Genomic DNA, 16,488 nt, shown 5'->3' with positions numbered 1-16,488 from the left:
AGTGTCTAAACCATTGTGCGTTCTATAGTGCATGTTTTTATATTTTGCCTGTTAAAAGAAAATGAGCTGCGTTAGCTTCTCTTTTTGAAGTAGCTTACTCTTATTAGCTTTGTCATTGTTTCATTACTCAGCATGGAAATAAAATGAAATTCCAGTTGTAGATAGGTAAGGAGACAAAGTTGATGACTTATTAAATAAATAATAAAAGTATCAATTGAGGGTGCCTGAGTGGCTCAGTCAGTTAAGCGTCTGCCTTCAGCTCAGGTCATGATCCCAGGGTCTTGGAATCGATTCCCACATTGGGCTCCTTGCTCGACAGGGAGCCTGCTTCTCCCTCTGCCTCTCTCTGTCTCTGTTTCTCATGAATAAATAAATAAAATATTTTTTAACAAAAATTATCAATTGAAAAAATAAACAAATAAGATAAAATGTCCGTGCTGCTCAAAACAATCCAAAAATTTAATGCAATCTCTACCAAAATGCCAATTGCATCTTTTACAGAAATAGAAAAATATATTAAAATTCATATGGAACCAAAAGGATTCTGAATTGTCAAAACGATCTTGAGAAAGAGAAGCAAAGATAGAGGTATCATACTTCCTGATTTCAAACTATATTACAAAGCTATGGTGATTAAAGCAGTATGGTTCTGGCATAAAGATAGACTGTAAACCGATGGAACAGAATAGAAAGCCAGAAATAAATCCACATATATACAGTCAGTTGATGTTCAACAAGGGTACCGAGAATACACATGGGGAAAGGATAGTCTTTTCAACAAGTGGTGTTGGAAAAAGTGGATAGCCACATGAGGAAAAAATGAAATCGGACCTTTGTCTTACACCAAACACATAAAGCAATTCAAAGTGGATTTAAGACTTCAACATAAGATCGGAAACTGTAAAACTCCTAGAAGAAAACATAGGGGAAAACTTCATGACTTTGAGCTTGACAATGATTTCATGGATTAACACCAAAAACAAAGGCACAAAGCAAAATAAACAAATGGGACTGTAGTTGACCCTTGAACAACACGGGTTTGAACTGCATGGGGCTACTTATACACAGATTCTTTACAGTATGGTACCGTAAATGTATTTCCTCTTATGATATCTTTTTTTTTTAAGATTTTATTTTTATTTACTTATCTGACAGAGAGAGTCAGAACAAGTAGATAGAATGGCAGGCTGGGGAGAGGGAGAAGCAGGCTCCCTGCTGAGCAGGGAGCCAGACGCTGGGCTCAATTCCAGGACCCTGGGATCATGACCCCAGCTGAAGGCAGATGCTTAACCTACTGAGACACCCAGGTGCCCCTCTTTTATGATATTCTTAATTATATCTTTTCAATAGCTAATTTTATGATAAGAATATAGTATAGACATAACATACAAAATATGTGTTAATTGTTTATGTTATCAGTAAGGCCTCCAGGCAACAGTAGGCTATTAGTAGTTAAGCTTTTGGGGAGTCAAAAGTTTTATACATGGATTCTCAACTGCATGGGGGGTAAGCGCCCCTCACCCCCTCGTTGCCCAAGGGTCAACTGTACGTCAAACTGAAGAGCTTCTGTGCAGTCATTGAAACCATCAGCAATACCAAAAGACAACCTACAGAATGGGAGAAAATACTTGCAAGCTACATATCTGATAAGGAGTTAATATCCAAAATATATAAGGAATTCCTGCAAATCAATAGCAAAATAACAAATAACTCAATTTAAAAAATGGGCAAAGGTCTTCAATAGACATTTCTCCAGAGAAGACATGGCCAACAGGTACATGAAAAGATGCTCAACAGCACTAATCATTAGAAAAATGCAAATTAAAACCACAATGACATATCACCTCACACTTGTTAGGATGCCTCTTATAAAAAAAATAAAAAGATAACAAGTGTTGGGGAGAATGTAGTAAAATTGGAACCCTTGCACACTGTTGGGGAGAATGTGAAATGTGCAGCCACTATGGGAAACAGTATGGAGTTTCCTCAAAAAACTAAAAGTAGAAGTACCATATGGTCCAGCAATCTCATTTCTAAGTATATATCCAAAGAAATTGATATTAGAATCTCAAAGAGATATTTGCAGTCCCGTGTTCGTTGCATAATTATTCACAGCAGCCAAGATTAGAAACAACCTAAATGTTTGTCAACAGATGAGTAGATAAAGAAAAAGTGATCTATACATATAATGGACTATTAGCCTACAAAAGAAGGAAACCCTACCGTAGGCAACAACATGGATGAACCTTGAAGACTCTATGCTACGTCAAATAAGCCAGTCATGAAGGACGCATACTGCATGATTCCACTTATATGCGGTACCCAAAAGAGTCAAACTCATGGAGGCAGAGAGTAGAATGGTGGTTGCCAGGAGCTGGGTGAGGGGTAACTAGGAGGGTTGCTGTCCAATGGATACAAAGTTTCAGTTACACTAGATGATTAAGGTCTAGGGATCTCCTGCAAAACGTTGTGCCTACAGCTAATAATACTGTATTGTGCACTTAAGAATTTTAAGAGGGTAGATCTCATGTTAGATGTTCTTACGACAAATTTTAAAAAAAAGAATGAAGGGCCAAATGTTTTTGTAAACTTTCCATGAGATCCCAGAGTGCCAATCTCATGGTCACCCTTTCTCCTAACAAAGTTAATTTTCCCAGAGGGCAAATAATGTGAGAAGAATTTGAGATCTAGAAAGTTCACAGATCCTAACCTACACCTTTATATGTTTTCTAACACTCTGTCACAACATTCTAATCATCACTTGAATTGTATTTGATAGTCTCTAAGTCTTTCAGTTATTGAACAGTATGGAGATATAAACTTAAATGGTTCACTTATAAAAATAAAAAAAGTTCAAATTCTCTTTTAGTGTTCGCCATTCTTCCATCCGGGCTTTAGATTTTAAACAGCTCCTCCACTCATTGAATAATTTTTTTAATAATAATTTTTTTATTATGCTATGTTAGTCACCATACAGTACATCCTTAGTTTTTGATGTAGTGTTCCATGAATAATTTTTATTACTCTTTTCCTGAAAAAGAAATTCTCCCCTGTGTTTCAACTCCACGTTTTTCTCTCCATGACCCTCCCCGTTTGGTGGGAGAATATCTGGTGGGGAACTTTAGTGACCTTTTTACTTTTTTAGGCTCCCCTATTTGTACATCTGTATTAGGTTGGGAGCTCTCAGAACAAGACTTCGGTCAGAGTGTAACATTTATAGAGTTCCGTTTTATAGATTTTTAAGTATACTGATTTCATTGTCTTGTATTTATTTAACATTCTGTCAATACTTATGCTGCCTTAGATTATTCCAGAGAGGTCTGCGTGAAGGTTGGAAAGAAAATCTTTATCATGGAATGCATTTGCTGTGTCTCTTTATGTAGTACTTGTAAAATACTAATGTCACCGACAAAACAGTGTCAGCAGGAAAATAATGCATTTGTCATATATACTGGGCTCTCCTTCAGGTTTTCTTTGGACCCCAGATGACAAGTCTAAATGGAAATAAATGGCCCCAGTAGTGATTTTTGTAGTTCCCTGAAGAGTAGTTTATCTCTGTGTGTCCATGCAGCCTCACCTTATCTGGGGCAGAGATACAAATCCAGTTTCACGGTTAAATTAGCAGGTAATCCCTCCCGTTTGCAAGCCTTGAAATGGTGCGAATCTGTCAAAGGAATCGGATTATGCCTGATCCCCAAGGTTCCCGCTTCAGTGCACAGGGTTTAATTCAAAAACAACCAACTCAACGGGGGAATGTCCGTGACGGGAATTGGGGGTATGGCGGATTTTTGTTGTGATACTTCCCGCTGTAGGAGCAACAGAAATGGCACCTGATCGCTTGCACACTTGTCTTCTGAAACCAGCTGGGACGCCTAGATTTAGCTTTTCCTCCACCCGTGTCCCCATCTTAGTAACCGGAGCCATCATCTTCCACTTGACTCCCTTTTCAGCACTCTCCCTTGTATCCAGTGAAACATCTAGGCAGGAATTTACTTTTGAAAAACCCTCCGATTGTCTGCTTCTGGCCACCTCACTCCTAGTGTAAGCCCATCCCATCTTTCCACAAATTATTGAAAGAGGCAGTGAATTCTTCACCCTATTTTAAGTATGTCCTCCTTCCTGCTTGTCTATGCTCTGCCTGAATGAATTTTGCATTTTTTTGAAATATTGCAGCTATACCAAAATGATAGATAGATGATAGATAGATGATAGATGATAGATAGATGATAGATAGATAGACAGATAGATAATATAGAAAACACTCTGTACCCTACAGCCAGTTTAAAGGTGGGAGGTCAAACAGACATGGGTGAATTTTACTATGTAACTTTCTCCGTGGGTTCTCCACTTGAATTCTCTGGAAACACTCTCCTGAATCTAGTGTTTATCAGAATGTTCTTTCAGTACAGTCTGGTCCTGTGAAGCCTCTGCTCAACCCTTTGGTGTGCTTCCATTACCTTAAGTCCCCAAACCTAGGCCCTGGCTGGCATGGCCTCCCACAGTCTGTTGCTGTCCCCTGGCTGCTGGTCTCCAGCCTCGTCACACACCACTCTCCGGGAGGCCAGGGAAGGCCCTCTCCCTCCTCTAGCCCCAGTGCCTCGTGGAATCCCTCAAACATACTCAGCACTTGATAATTGCTAGCAAATTGGACATGAGTCCATGAGTGACGGTCAGACTCTGTGTTGAGACACAAACACGAAAATATTCCAGTCCGTGTCCTGTCGGGTTTGTAACAGATGAGAAGAGAGGGAAGCAGACCGGGGGGAGGGGGGTGGCTGTGAAAATAAACAACTTTACACCGGCTGTGGTAAGACCTGTAGAAGAAGTTGGGGTGGGCGTAGGGATGAAAGCCCAGAGGGTGTCATCAGATCTTCTGGGGTCGGAGAGGATCAAAGAAGGCTTCACACAAGAGGAGATGTTTAAATTGAAGCTTGAAGAATGAATAGGATTTTTCAGAGCACAAAAGGAGGAAAGCGTATTTCAGGCAGAAAAATGCAGCATGTGAAAGTGCATAAAACGCACGATGCCCGCGGGGAGCCGTGAGGGGCTGAAGCGCAGGGTGGATGTGGAGGAGACGTGGGAGATGAAGGTGAAGAGCTGGGTGGTGGCCAGACCAGGGAGGGCTTTATATATGGAGCTGTGGCGTTTGGACCATTCTCATTCTTGAAACCTAATCTATGACTTGTACGGCAGGCGCTCTCCCAACACGCTGAGCAGGACGTACAAAGATGAGTGAACTGACCCACCTGTCCTTAAAGGCTTATCTAACAAGGAGAGAAAACCAATCCACAATGCCAAATTGTTAGCACTTTTTCCTCAAAGAAAAAGCGTCTCTATCTAATGAAATTGGGATTTTTTTCTAAAGCCATTGGTCAGGAGCCAAATGGCCACAGCGGAGTGGACAGAGGATGGTAACAGCCACCTGAGGGGCTGTGGTGACCCATGTTCCCAGGAGGTTAGCCCCCACCCTTCACAGGCTGGTATGCGGTTAGTGGGGGACGTGTGCTCACCTTCTACTTAAGGTCAGCAGTGAGTGGACACTCATGGGGGTGATTGCAGCCCCTTGTGAGTGACCATAGGAGAGAACCAATTTTTTTAAGTTAAGGAAGGTCATCTTTCTTAATAACGTAAAAATACTCCCGAGAGGGGATACCATGGTAAAGATTATATCCCATTCACACTGTAGGGTATAATACCTCACCAGATTTTTCATGAGAGAAGGTTTAAATAGTTAATTGTCATTAAGTACCTGCCTAGCGTCTCTGACAATGGCAGTGTATGAAAAAGGAATGGTTGAAACCTGAACCATGAATCCCAATAAATTTTATGTCTCCCCATGCCTTCTGCATCCCCAATTTGTGGGAAAGTTAAAATGTTATTAATTTTTATGTTAGAAAATTTAAAGAGGTATTACTGTAGTGCTGGTGTCTGATGGAACACAGACTTGCCCTGGTTTCACTGACCTTTGGACACATCCGTGAAGTGCACTGTTAGGACTGGGTTATGTCATTGAGGCCAAATTCTACCTGCAGCCACCTTGACTCCTCCACTCACACACTGGACGGGAACTGTAAATGAGTATCCAGGGGAAGAATTCCACCCAGTATGGTGAACCTTTTCATTCTCTGCCTTAGCAGACATCAAGTGAAATTAAAAAAAGACTTTATCCCTTCAGTTCGGATTAGTCTGAAGCAGTTACACAAAAGTGCGTTTGAAATTCTGGCTCTCGCTGCTCTTCCACAAAGGCTAATATATTAGAAAATCAGGTTATCAATTACAATATACCTTCCGTGCTTTCCCACAGTCCTCTTTGAGAAGCGCCTCTTTTCAACCTAAGACAGGATAGTTTTGCCCCCTGAGCGTTTTTGTCAGATATAAATGTGAAGGTGTTGGGGAAAAAAAAAATCTAAGAATCCCTTTAATTTTCCCTGGAAGGCAATAGAATGTTGCACCTGCACTTGGAAGGTCTTTTTCTACTGTTCGTACCACTTAACCTAAGAGGGGTGTTGGCATTATTCCTTTCTTCTCTGGGGTTGTCCCAGAGTTGTGGTTCTGTTTTGTGCCTTTTGTTTGCTCCATAGCCATGTCTGCCTGTTCCCAGCAAATGTTCTTCTGTTCAAAGCCACTGTAAATTGAGAAACAAATGAGCCACTTTTGTGAATAACATTTCCTACTGCTTTACCTGGTTTGGATAATCAGATGTGAAGGTTTAATTGAAGTAAAAGTGTTGCGAAAGAAATGGAAAAATGGCATCTCTAATGAAGTAGCAAGAGACGTAAGGTGTTCAGATACCTGCAGATTAATGGCTTAAGAGAAATTTATCTATTTCTCTCTAAAGTATAGAGAGAATTCTCTAGAAATAAGAAGAAATAGAAAAGAGAAATAACCAGAATTGTTTTTCTTCAACAGTGACATTTCATTTAAATGTTTTACAAAGTATTTTTTTCAGTCTTATAAAATATCTTTGTGATAGCTATTCTAGTTAGATTCTGAATTATAGTTCTTCCATGTTCTACAGATTTCAATTTATCATTTAGATATTTATCTTAAAATAAGCTTATTGTTTCTGCATTAAAACAACAGGCAATATGTAGATATTGAAAAAGAAAAAAATATATAATGATTGGAGAGAAAAAAACATTCTCATTATTTTCTAATTATATGATTGTCAGTAAACGAAAGCCCCCCAAAATGCACAGGCGAATTATTAGAATTCACTCTGGAGTTGAGTAAGATTGCTGCATATAAAATCAATATGCAAAGGCAATTGTGTTTCTGAACGCCACCACAGACTCTTAGAAAATATGACTGAAAGTAAAGTTTTCAATAATGATACCTTCAGAAAAGACTAAGTAAATCAGAATAAATCTAAAATGATATGCAGGACATTTTTTAAAAAATTAATAAAAAATAGTGTAAAATATCTAGAATGTGTAAATAAATATATATACCATGTTTAATGGTGGGGAGACTCAAAATCAAAAGGAGTGAATTCCTCCTAAGCTTACTTAAAATTTCATTGCAATTTCAGTCAAAATCCTACATGGTTATTTTACTCTCTGTGTGTGTGTGTGTGTGTGTGTGTGTGTGTGTGTCTTGATAAACTAATCCAGAAGTATGTATATGGAAGAATGAAAGACCAAGAATAGTCACATTTTTTTTTGATAGTCACATATTCTTAAAGGAAAATACAAATAGTTGATTCACCATGTCTGATGAACACATAATAATAAAACATTGTGGTAACTGCACAGAGATAAACAAACAGACCAGTAGATTGGAATAGAGACCCAAGGAATACATCACATAGATTTATGAAAACTAGATTTACTATTAAGTTGATATTGCAGGTCAGTAAAGAGATGATGAAATTTCTAAAAGATGATAATGGACTATCCCTGTAGAGAAAAAAACAATTGACTCATGTTTTATACCCTTCAAAAATAATATTAGGTGGAAGTGAAAGAACAAATTTTGATGGGGATAGGAAGCAATATATATATGTGTATAGTAATGGTAGATGTGTCCATTCGTGTAACTTCCAAAAACAGTTCAGCATTATCTTGTGAACTTCCACCTGTGCATGCCCTATGATCTAGCCATACAGCTTCTTAGGTTTATCCAATAGAAAATCTTCTATATGTGAACCAGGGCACATGTAGAATTTTTTCATGGTAACGTGATTTGTAATGGTAAAAAATTGGGGCAGCACAAATGTCCTCAAAAGTTGATTGGATAAATTAATTGTGGTTATTTTGTATGGTGGAATATGATACAGCAGTGAAAAATGAATGAACCACAGCTACATGTATGACAGGAATGATTCCCTCATGAATGTAGATTAAGCAAAAATAAAAACTTTCAGAAAAATACAATATAAGTCAGTTATTGTAAAGTCTAAACACACAAAACTAATCATCTTTAGGGATGTAAACATATAGTGTAAAAACTATAAAGAAAAGGAAGGAAATGATAAAAAAAATGTGAAAGTGGTTAGCAGTACATTTTAAAGGTCATATTTGTGCTTTATTCTATATCTTTTAGTCTGATGGTAAAATAAACTGATACATGGGTGCTTATTATTCATATATGTATAAGCATATATTCTATGCATATGTTATGAATTTCATCTTTTAACATTTATCTTTAAAACCATTAATATACATAGTCATATATGTAAACAAGTAGAAATTAGTTGAACATCACAAAATATCCATATTTGAATGTATATGAGTATTTGAATATGTATTTAATAATTTTTAAATGTAAATAGCCCTTGCAAAGACTCCCAAGGTCAAGGAAAACACTTTGTTCGTGCTTTAATCAAAATAAATATATTCAGTCAAACTTTTTCACAGTACAGTTATAGGAAGTAGAATCTCTTACACTTGAATTAGGATCTAATTTGTGAGATAAATGGTAGTGCTAACCACATTCTATTCTTTTTGGCCTCAATGCCCATATACCGAATGAAAGCAAGTAATTCTGTATAATAACTGTGTTGGAAGAATATATATTCTAATGAACTCTCCCCTGAGTCAACACTAGGAAGAGATGACCCTAAATACAGTTAATTTTTTTGTTTGCTTGTTTACTCATTTAGTGTGAAGGCGAGAGTGGCAAAAGAACCATAAGGCATGAATATAGAAAGAAGGTCTGAGGGCTGCTTTCAGTCTCCCACTGCTCTCAGTAACTACAGTGTTTCCTAAAATAGACTGCATAACTATGGAATAATACATCATACTTTTGAAAAAAAATGCATTTTTGAAAGCTCAATGTAGGTGGTATTAACCAAGATATTGATAGATTGGATGCATCTGGGTCAGAAAAATGAGTAAAAACATGTCTGAAATGCTTTCAGAGGAAGTAAGCTAACTGAATTATTAACTGGGATTAAGGATTTTATGCTTCAGATTTTAAGATATTCAATATTCATTTTGTGTTGATTTATAAATCTACATATTCTAAGATTCTCCCTCCCCTCTCGCTTGCTCTCTCTCTCTCAAGAGAGAATAATATAAGAATAACCTAAGGATGCAAAGACTCCGCTTCTCCACAACAGGAGTTTCATTTTGCAAATTCAGAGAATACTTGTTTGTTTTCCTTGGCCATGTTGAAAACCAATTCCTTTCAATATCTCACCTTAGTTCTTAGCAACCAAGAAGTAAAATGCTAAACTGTAGTGATGAGTTCCACTAGTTCTCATTACATTATATGTATAATATTACATAATGTAATATAATATAATATATAATTATAAAATATATAAAAACATAAATATATAATATAATGTATATGTAATATATACATTATGTAATAATATAATATATGCATGTGTGTGTGTATATATATATACACACACACACATACACAAAACCAAATAAATAAATCCCTTTCTTTTCTCAAATATAGTGCGTTTATCTTTGGGCATCTGATGTTTTGAATGTTCAAATTGTAGGGCATATTGAAACTATAAAGCACAAAGTGTAATATGAATATACAGTTGAGCCAACACTCTTTTGTTAAGGTTTTTTGTCCCTCTCACTGACAATTCATCTTCTCAAGGGACCAGACTCCTAAAACTTCTGAGGAAGTGTAGTTGTGATCACCCTTCGGAGGCTGGAAAAGGGCACATGTCTCAAGGAGGTTGGAAGTATCACAGTTGGAACCTGACCACAGGGCTGCAAGAGGTCAAGAGGGGAGTAAGCCATGTAGCTGCAGAGGGAGCCCCCACAGAACTCTGATTCTGGAACACTGTCACAGGGCAATATAGATGTTCCAAATATATGTGTTGAGTGGTAGAATTGCAGCTACATGTCTATAGTCTTTCTTCACTGCGCACAACAGTGTTGTTTAGAAGGGATTAATTTTAACCTAATTTTACAGAAGAAATTGCAACTCAGGGAGAGTAAGTGATGACATGAGATCATACAGCTTGTAAAAGATGAACTCAAACCTACACTGCTCCAGTCCACTTTGACTCCTCATGGAGAGAAATGCACACACACACACATGCACGTGCACGTGCCCACAGACACACACACACACATTGCGTGTGTATTTTACATATATACGTATATCCACATATACACATAAACTATTTATATCTCATCTAACTAAACAGTGTATATATGACACTAAATTGGGTCTAGAAGTTAAATGCTAAGGCATTAAAACCAAAACCATCTGAGGCAATAATTGGCAACAATACTTTAGTTATGCTAGAAAAAAAAGGAAGGAGCAAGTACCTGATTTGGACCTGGTGGTGCAATGCAGATGGTGGTCTTTGAGAAAACAGAGCTCTTCTACTCCCTTGTAGGGCTTCTTTCCTGTCTCGATGAATGGTATTTCTCTTGCACTGAAAAGGGAAGGACAAGGAGGAGATCGTTAGTACATTCAAGACCTTTTATTACCTGACTTGGAATGGTTCTGGTAAAACTTAGGGCTGAGATCTCTGTATCTCCTGGGAATGTCTAAGCAATGGGAAACAAAATCTTCCTTAGAAGTATGGAGGTAGGGGGCGCCTGGGTGGCGCAGTCGTTAAGCGTCTGCCTTCGGCTCAGGGCGTGATCCTGGCGTTATGGGATCAAGCCCCACATCGGGCTCCTCCGCTGGGAGCCTGCTTCTTCCTCTCCCACTCCCCCTGCTTGTGTTCCCTCTCTCGCTGGCTGTCTCTGTCAAATAAATAAATTTTAAAAATCTAAAAAAAAAAAAAAAAAAGAAGTATGGAGGTAGGAAAGCATAGTTATAATTTCAAATATGTGGAATAAAATTTGTTCTGTAAACTGTAGGCTGAATAGATCCCAATTCTGGGCAAGAATTCGAAGGAGGTATTCTCCTGTTAGGTAATATTTTTACTTTAAATTTACCTGATTTTTAAAGTAAAATATGCAGGACCCCAGATTAGTCAATAAATACAGTAAGATCTGATGGTGTCAGAAAAAAAGTTCCCTACCTGAATATAGCCTTTGTTTATATTTGGCCATCTTGCTTCCAGGGCTGTTTCTGGTCACTTAACAAATGGATTTCAAGGATAGTTTTTAAGTCCTTAGGAAGGGATGGGGCAGTTTTTATTATTCTTCGTGGTAATGGGGCACCCTGAGGATGAAGTGAAAACCACAGCAGGGCATGAGCTCCCCTCTCTAGCAAGATGGAATCTGGGTAGAAGGCCAGCTAGTGCCATCCTGGGTAGTTTCCCAAAGGGGTTACTTAGGTTTTGGTAAATGGTCAGAAATTCCTGGGGTGGCTTGATATTCATAGGTCAGGAAGCCAAGTAGTTGTCTTCTAGAAAGACTGTCCACAGAGAGCAGGGTCCAAGAGACTAGATGGGACTTGAGATAGAGGCTTTGCAAACATGGAGCAGCATACCCCCAAATTAAGCAGAACTCAGGTGCTGGGGACTAACTCCCAGCTATAACTTTGTGTCACATACAAGCCAACATTTAACAGAAGGGTCCTTGAATCCCCAGTTTGGAAGCATAAGCAATTCAGACCAACCCTCCCATTCTCCCCCACATGGGAGTAAGGCTTTTGAAATATCAGCTGGATCTCTCTGAATAGAGAGAATGAACTTGATTCTCAACCAAACAAGGGCAATCAGTGCTTTCATGAAAAGCTGCGAAGTCCATGCACTACACAACTGCAGGGGGTATCATTCACCATTTGCAGTGTGCATGGACCCATCTCTAAAAATCCTACCTAATCAGAAGCATCTGGAGGAGGGGGAGAAAGGGTGCTGTTGACAATGACCACTAGGTATTAACCTGCACTGAGAATAAGTCACTTTGATTTATTTGAGAAACAAGATGGAGAAGGCAGTTCAAAAGTCCCTCTTCCTGCTCTTCTACATAATTCTGGCTCCTGCTCTTTCCTTCTGGAGATGGAGAGAGGCACTTTATATGGTCAACATAAATCTCTACATTGGTAATTTCATGAACGTAATTTGCAGCTAATAACCAAGTTCTCACTTGTTGCCTTTTTTTTTTCTCCAAGGGCTGTTTTTGTTGTGATTTGCAATTCTCTGTGGTGCCTTAAGCCAGTGGAATAAAGGAATCTAGGAGATATGATGTATTTTAACATATATATTCTAATTTTTTTATTATAGAAAATATATCTGGTTTATTTTACCTTAACAGCTGGTTGGAATTGTAAAGAGAAAATATTTGGTGAGTGACAATATTATAGGTTACTTCCCAGGAGCCAGTAGTTAGTAAGCTCACGTGAACCTCAGAAATGCTATTTTATCTTTTTTCTTTATTTTTGTAACCATCTAGGTTGTGTGTACAAACCAGTATCCTCACAGTGAACCGTGAGGTCTGCTAGCAGCCATTTTGTCCAGAGAGAGCCCGTGACAGGAAACCTGTCATTGTAACAGTTGCTGCTGGCAGACAGTTACGTTACCAGATAACTCACCACAACTTAATTTTCAAATTAGCAATTGCTGCCGCATATGGTTTTGTTTAAAAGGCTGACTTCACTACAACAAGTATTTGTCTGAAAGGGGGTAGTTTATAGCATGGGCTATGATTCATAAAATGGCGTTTGAGCAGAATGTAAGTTGAATTCTGCTCAGACTTCACTTGTTTGCTTCCAGCAAGTTGTCCGCCACAACTACTGAGCGATTTGACAAAACAATAACCACAAACAACACCCAGTGAAATAGGGTGCGGAAAGGGAACAGATCATATATAAAGGTAGTGAGGGATTCGTAGGAGGAATCCTCGTGCAACAAGGCCCATAAATTTCAGATGTATTTGATTAGCGTGTAGGGATCATAGTAGGCACGTCCCACAGGTGACAATGGTGACATACACCAGTCATTTGTGCTCTAAAGGCAGCATTTAACTAACTATCAATGTTCAGTGCCCTACAGGCATATACATTAGCTCCAACCTTTCCCCTGGGGTCAAAAATATCAACTCAAAGATGAGGAAATAAAATATTTTATGTAGCCTTTTACACATTAAAGTTTCATAGAATGTTTCACAGGCAATTATAGCCTTTATTACTATGACACATCCAGTTAAATGAAACAACCATTTGCGGCCAATAGGATGTTAATATTTTTACAAGGTGCTTACTTCATCGGAATGTAAGGGAAGGGAAGCTATCTTAAATGCAGAACTTTAGACATTAAGGCTTTTAATTATTTGTTGCCCTGTAGTTAGAGTCAGTGATGTACCTTAATCCAAACTAGAATAATTCAAAGAAACCCATACCTTACCATTTGGGTATGAAGCACAGTTTTGAAGTCATGTAAGCATCCTGGTTTAAGTCCAATCAACTAGTATACATTAGACAGAAAAAGACTTCAAGAGGTAAAAATTAGAGGGAATTTGATTGCTTGTTTTCAGCAAATTTTAATCTTAAACACTGTTTTTAAGTGCTTTTCATGTATCAATTCATTCAGCCATCACAACAGCCCAATGATTACTCCCCCGTTTAACGGATTAGGGGACTGAGGCACAAAGATGCCAAGTAACTTACTCATACCACTAGGATGTCATTTGCTTGTATCATTAAATAAATTCGGCAATCACATGTCATTCACCTACCCATTTAAGTCTCATTTGTGGATTGCAATAGAGATATCAGATGTAAACCTGTCTCTAGAATTTGTCAATTAAACGAATGGAGGCTGACATAGGATTTGAGGTGACCACAACTGTGCTCTAAAGTATAGGTGTTGGAATTTTCACAGAGAAAACAGGTTGTTTCTTCCTCAAACTCCTTTTCAATAAGAAACATGTAGTGATCAAAGGAGATATTTTATGATTAGCCCTTCACATGGCTACAAACAAGTTTTGAAAAAAATATATATTTTTTTTTCTTGAACTATTCCAAAATGTGACCAACCAGAACAATGAAATATGTATTTTTCTCTACGAACTGAGCATGCCCCCAAAAAGCTAAAGAAAAGAGGTAAATGTCTAAATGGGATGGCGGCAGCTCTAAGTGCCTTTGAAGCTTTGGAAAAGTTTTGTACCACAAAAGGACTCTGAAATTTGCATAGCAACACCTAATCACACTTGTCTGCCGTCAGCAGGCCTGTAAGTTTTCCCTCTCACTCAGTTATTAGCTGCTGCTGATGGCGACATTTTCAAAATTTAGAAACGTAATGAGAAGTAAGTAGAACCCATCCCCATGAAGCCTTTCAGTCCTTGGTCACCAAGAGCTAGAAATTGGCTTGCAATGTGGCTAAGGAAACCAAGCGAGGGTTCTCAGAATTCACAAAATTCAGCTCATGTCCTGGAGTAAGTGGGGTTCTTTGCCTCGTTGGGTGATTTTTCACATTGTTTTTAGTGGCGGCAGTGGTAATGGTGGTAACGGATGAAGAGTAGGGGCAGACATGTTTGCAATCATGGTAGCCGTTCCTGGTTAATAGTAGTTGTAACAACTGTACCACTCACAGTAACAGCAATAATCGTTTATCTTAATGTTACAATAATAGAAGAATCAAGAATTATATTTATAGTTTTTATATATTAACAGATTCTTGCATATTTTTTATTATTTCTGTGGGAACAATGTGAGACTTCACCTTCAAAATGTGGGCAATTATAGTTCCAGAAAACTTTTTCCTGGTGAAAGGAAGCAGCAGTTAAGGATTTGCACGATTTGAAACCTGGGTTATGGAGAATGGAGAATAATTATTTGCCAAATCTATGTAGAAACATTCAGGGATAAAAATAAATATATATGTATCTTTTTTTTTTTTTTAAGTATTAGTAAGAATTGGGTATCTGAAATCATTAATGGTCCTGCATTTTGCAACTGTTTTCCTGGGAATTGTTGCTGCTTTTCTTAGACTTGCTTTGGAAAATTAATCTTATATTGATTCACAATTATCATACTGCCTCGAATTACTGCCCCCTTTCTTCTTTAAATTAAGTGAAGTTTCTTCCATTAGTAATGGAGAATATAGAATAGAGAAATAACTATCCAGAGCCACTGGCCCTTACAGAACATTCTCAGAATACAATTTAATCCTTTCCTTACAGAATTTTTGTATCCACCTTAATGGCGAATTATAAAGGCATGCTGGTGAGGATAGGAGAAAAAAATAAATCATACGTCCTGAGAAATAGTTATTCTTCATCTTGATCATTTTAGGGATGTGATATTGGCTTTGAACATTGATGACTCTGAAAATTTACAAAGAAATAAAATAAAAACAATGACTGTATCACCCTATCTTAATATCTTTTAGTGCACTTGAGCTATATGAAACTGCAAATGTACAAAATTCTGCTCAAGACATATGAAATTTATTTTGAAAGATATTACTTGGCATTTGAGAAACAAGAAATAATGATTAAAATACATGGTAGAGATTTCACTAGTTAAAAATATATTTTTAAAGGTGAATAGCTAAAGGGGCGCCTGGGTGGCACAGCGGTTAAGCATCTGCCTTCGGCTCAGGGTGTGATCCCGGCGTTATGGGCTCGAGCCCCACATCGGGCTCCTCCGCTATGAGCCTGCTTCTTCCTCTCCCACTCCCCCTGCTTGTGTTCCCTCTCTCGCTGGCTGTCTCTATCTCTGTCGAATAAATAAATAAAAATTTTTAAAAAAGTGAATAGCTAAAATTCCATTATGCCCTTGATGAAAAATGAAATCAAAGGAAAGAAGACATTGCTAGAAAGACAGAAATTAATTTCTAAGTAAATAACTGCAGATTTAAATTTCTAATAACTTACTAAAAATTATACATGAAAATTTGAAATGATAAAGACCACAATACACCAATGAGAGCTTTATTCAGACCCTGAAGTAAGGCAACAGAAGCTTTAACACAATTTTGTGGCTTTTTTTGTCTTGCTTGTTTTATTCATTAATTCTTACGAAAATAGAAAACTGATTTACGTAGTCCCAGGTGTCTAGTTAACCTGTGATTGGCTAAACATTTGTACAATTGCGTTCTCACAAATAATTGGGTTTTATTTTATAATATTGTATGTGGGTGTGCCTATTTACATGTATGTTCTTAAT

At 37.8% G+C, this 16,488-nt stretch overlaps 1 protein-coding gene and 1 long non-coding RNA gene across 2 annotated transcripts in view; one reads left to right on the top strand and one right to left on the bottom strand.

Moving 5' to 3' along the window:
- PLXDC2 (plexin domain containing 2) overlaps positions 1 to 16,488 on the top strand; it is a 432,662-nt gene that overhangs the window by 284,392 nt on the left and 131,782 nt on the right. The window lies entirely within an intron of this gene.
- Positions 1 to 16,488, bottom strand: part of LOC123785603 (uncharacterized) — a 60,828-nt gene that overhangs the window by 20,254 nt on the left and 24,086 nt on the right. The window contains exon 2 of the long non-coding RNA XR_006777686.2: positions 10,749 to 10,858. This is a non-coding gene — a long non-coding RNA (uncharacterized LOC123785603). The remainder of the gene's footprint in view (positions 1 to 10,748; positions 10,859 to 16,488) is intronic.

Source organism: Ursus americanus, chromosome 31 (assembly GCF_024610735.1).
Source record: "Ursus americanus isolate L20-20 chromosome 31, mUrsAme1.1.p, whole genome shotgun sequence".
Taxonomy (NCBI): Eukaryota; Metazoa; Chordata; class Mammalia; order Carnivora; family Ursidae; genus Ursus; species Ursus americanus.
This window is presented reverse-complemented; position numbering and strand designations above follow the sequence as displayed.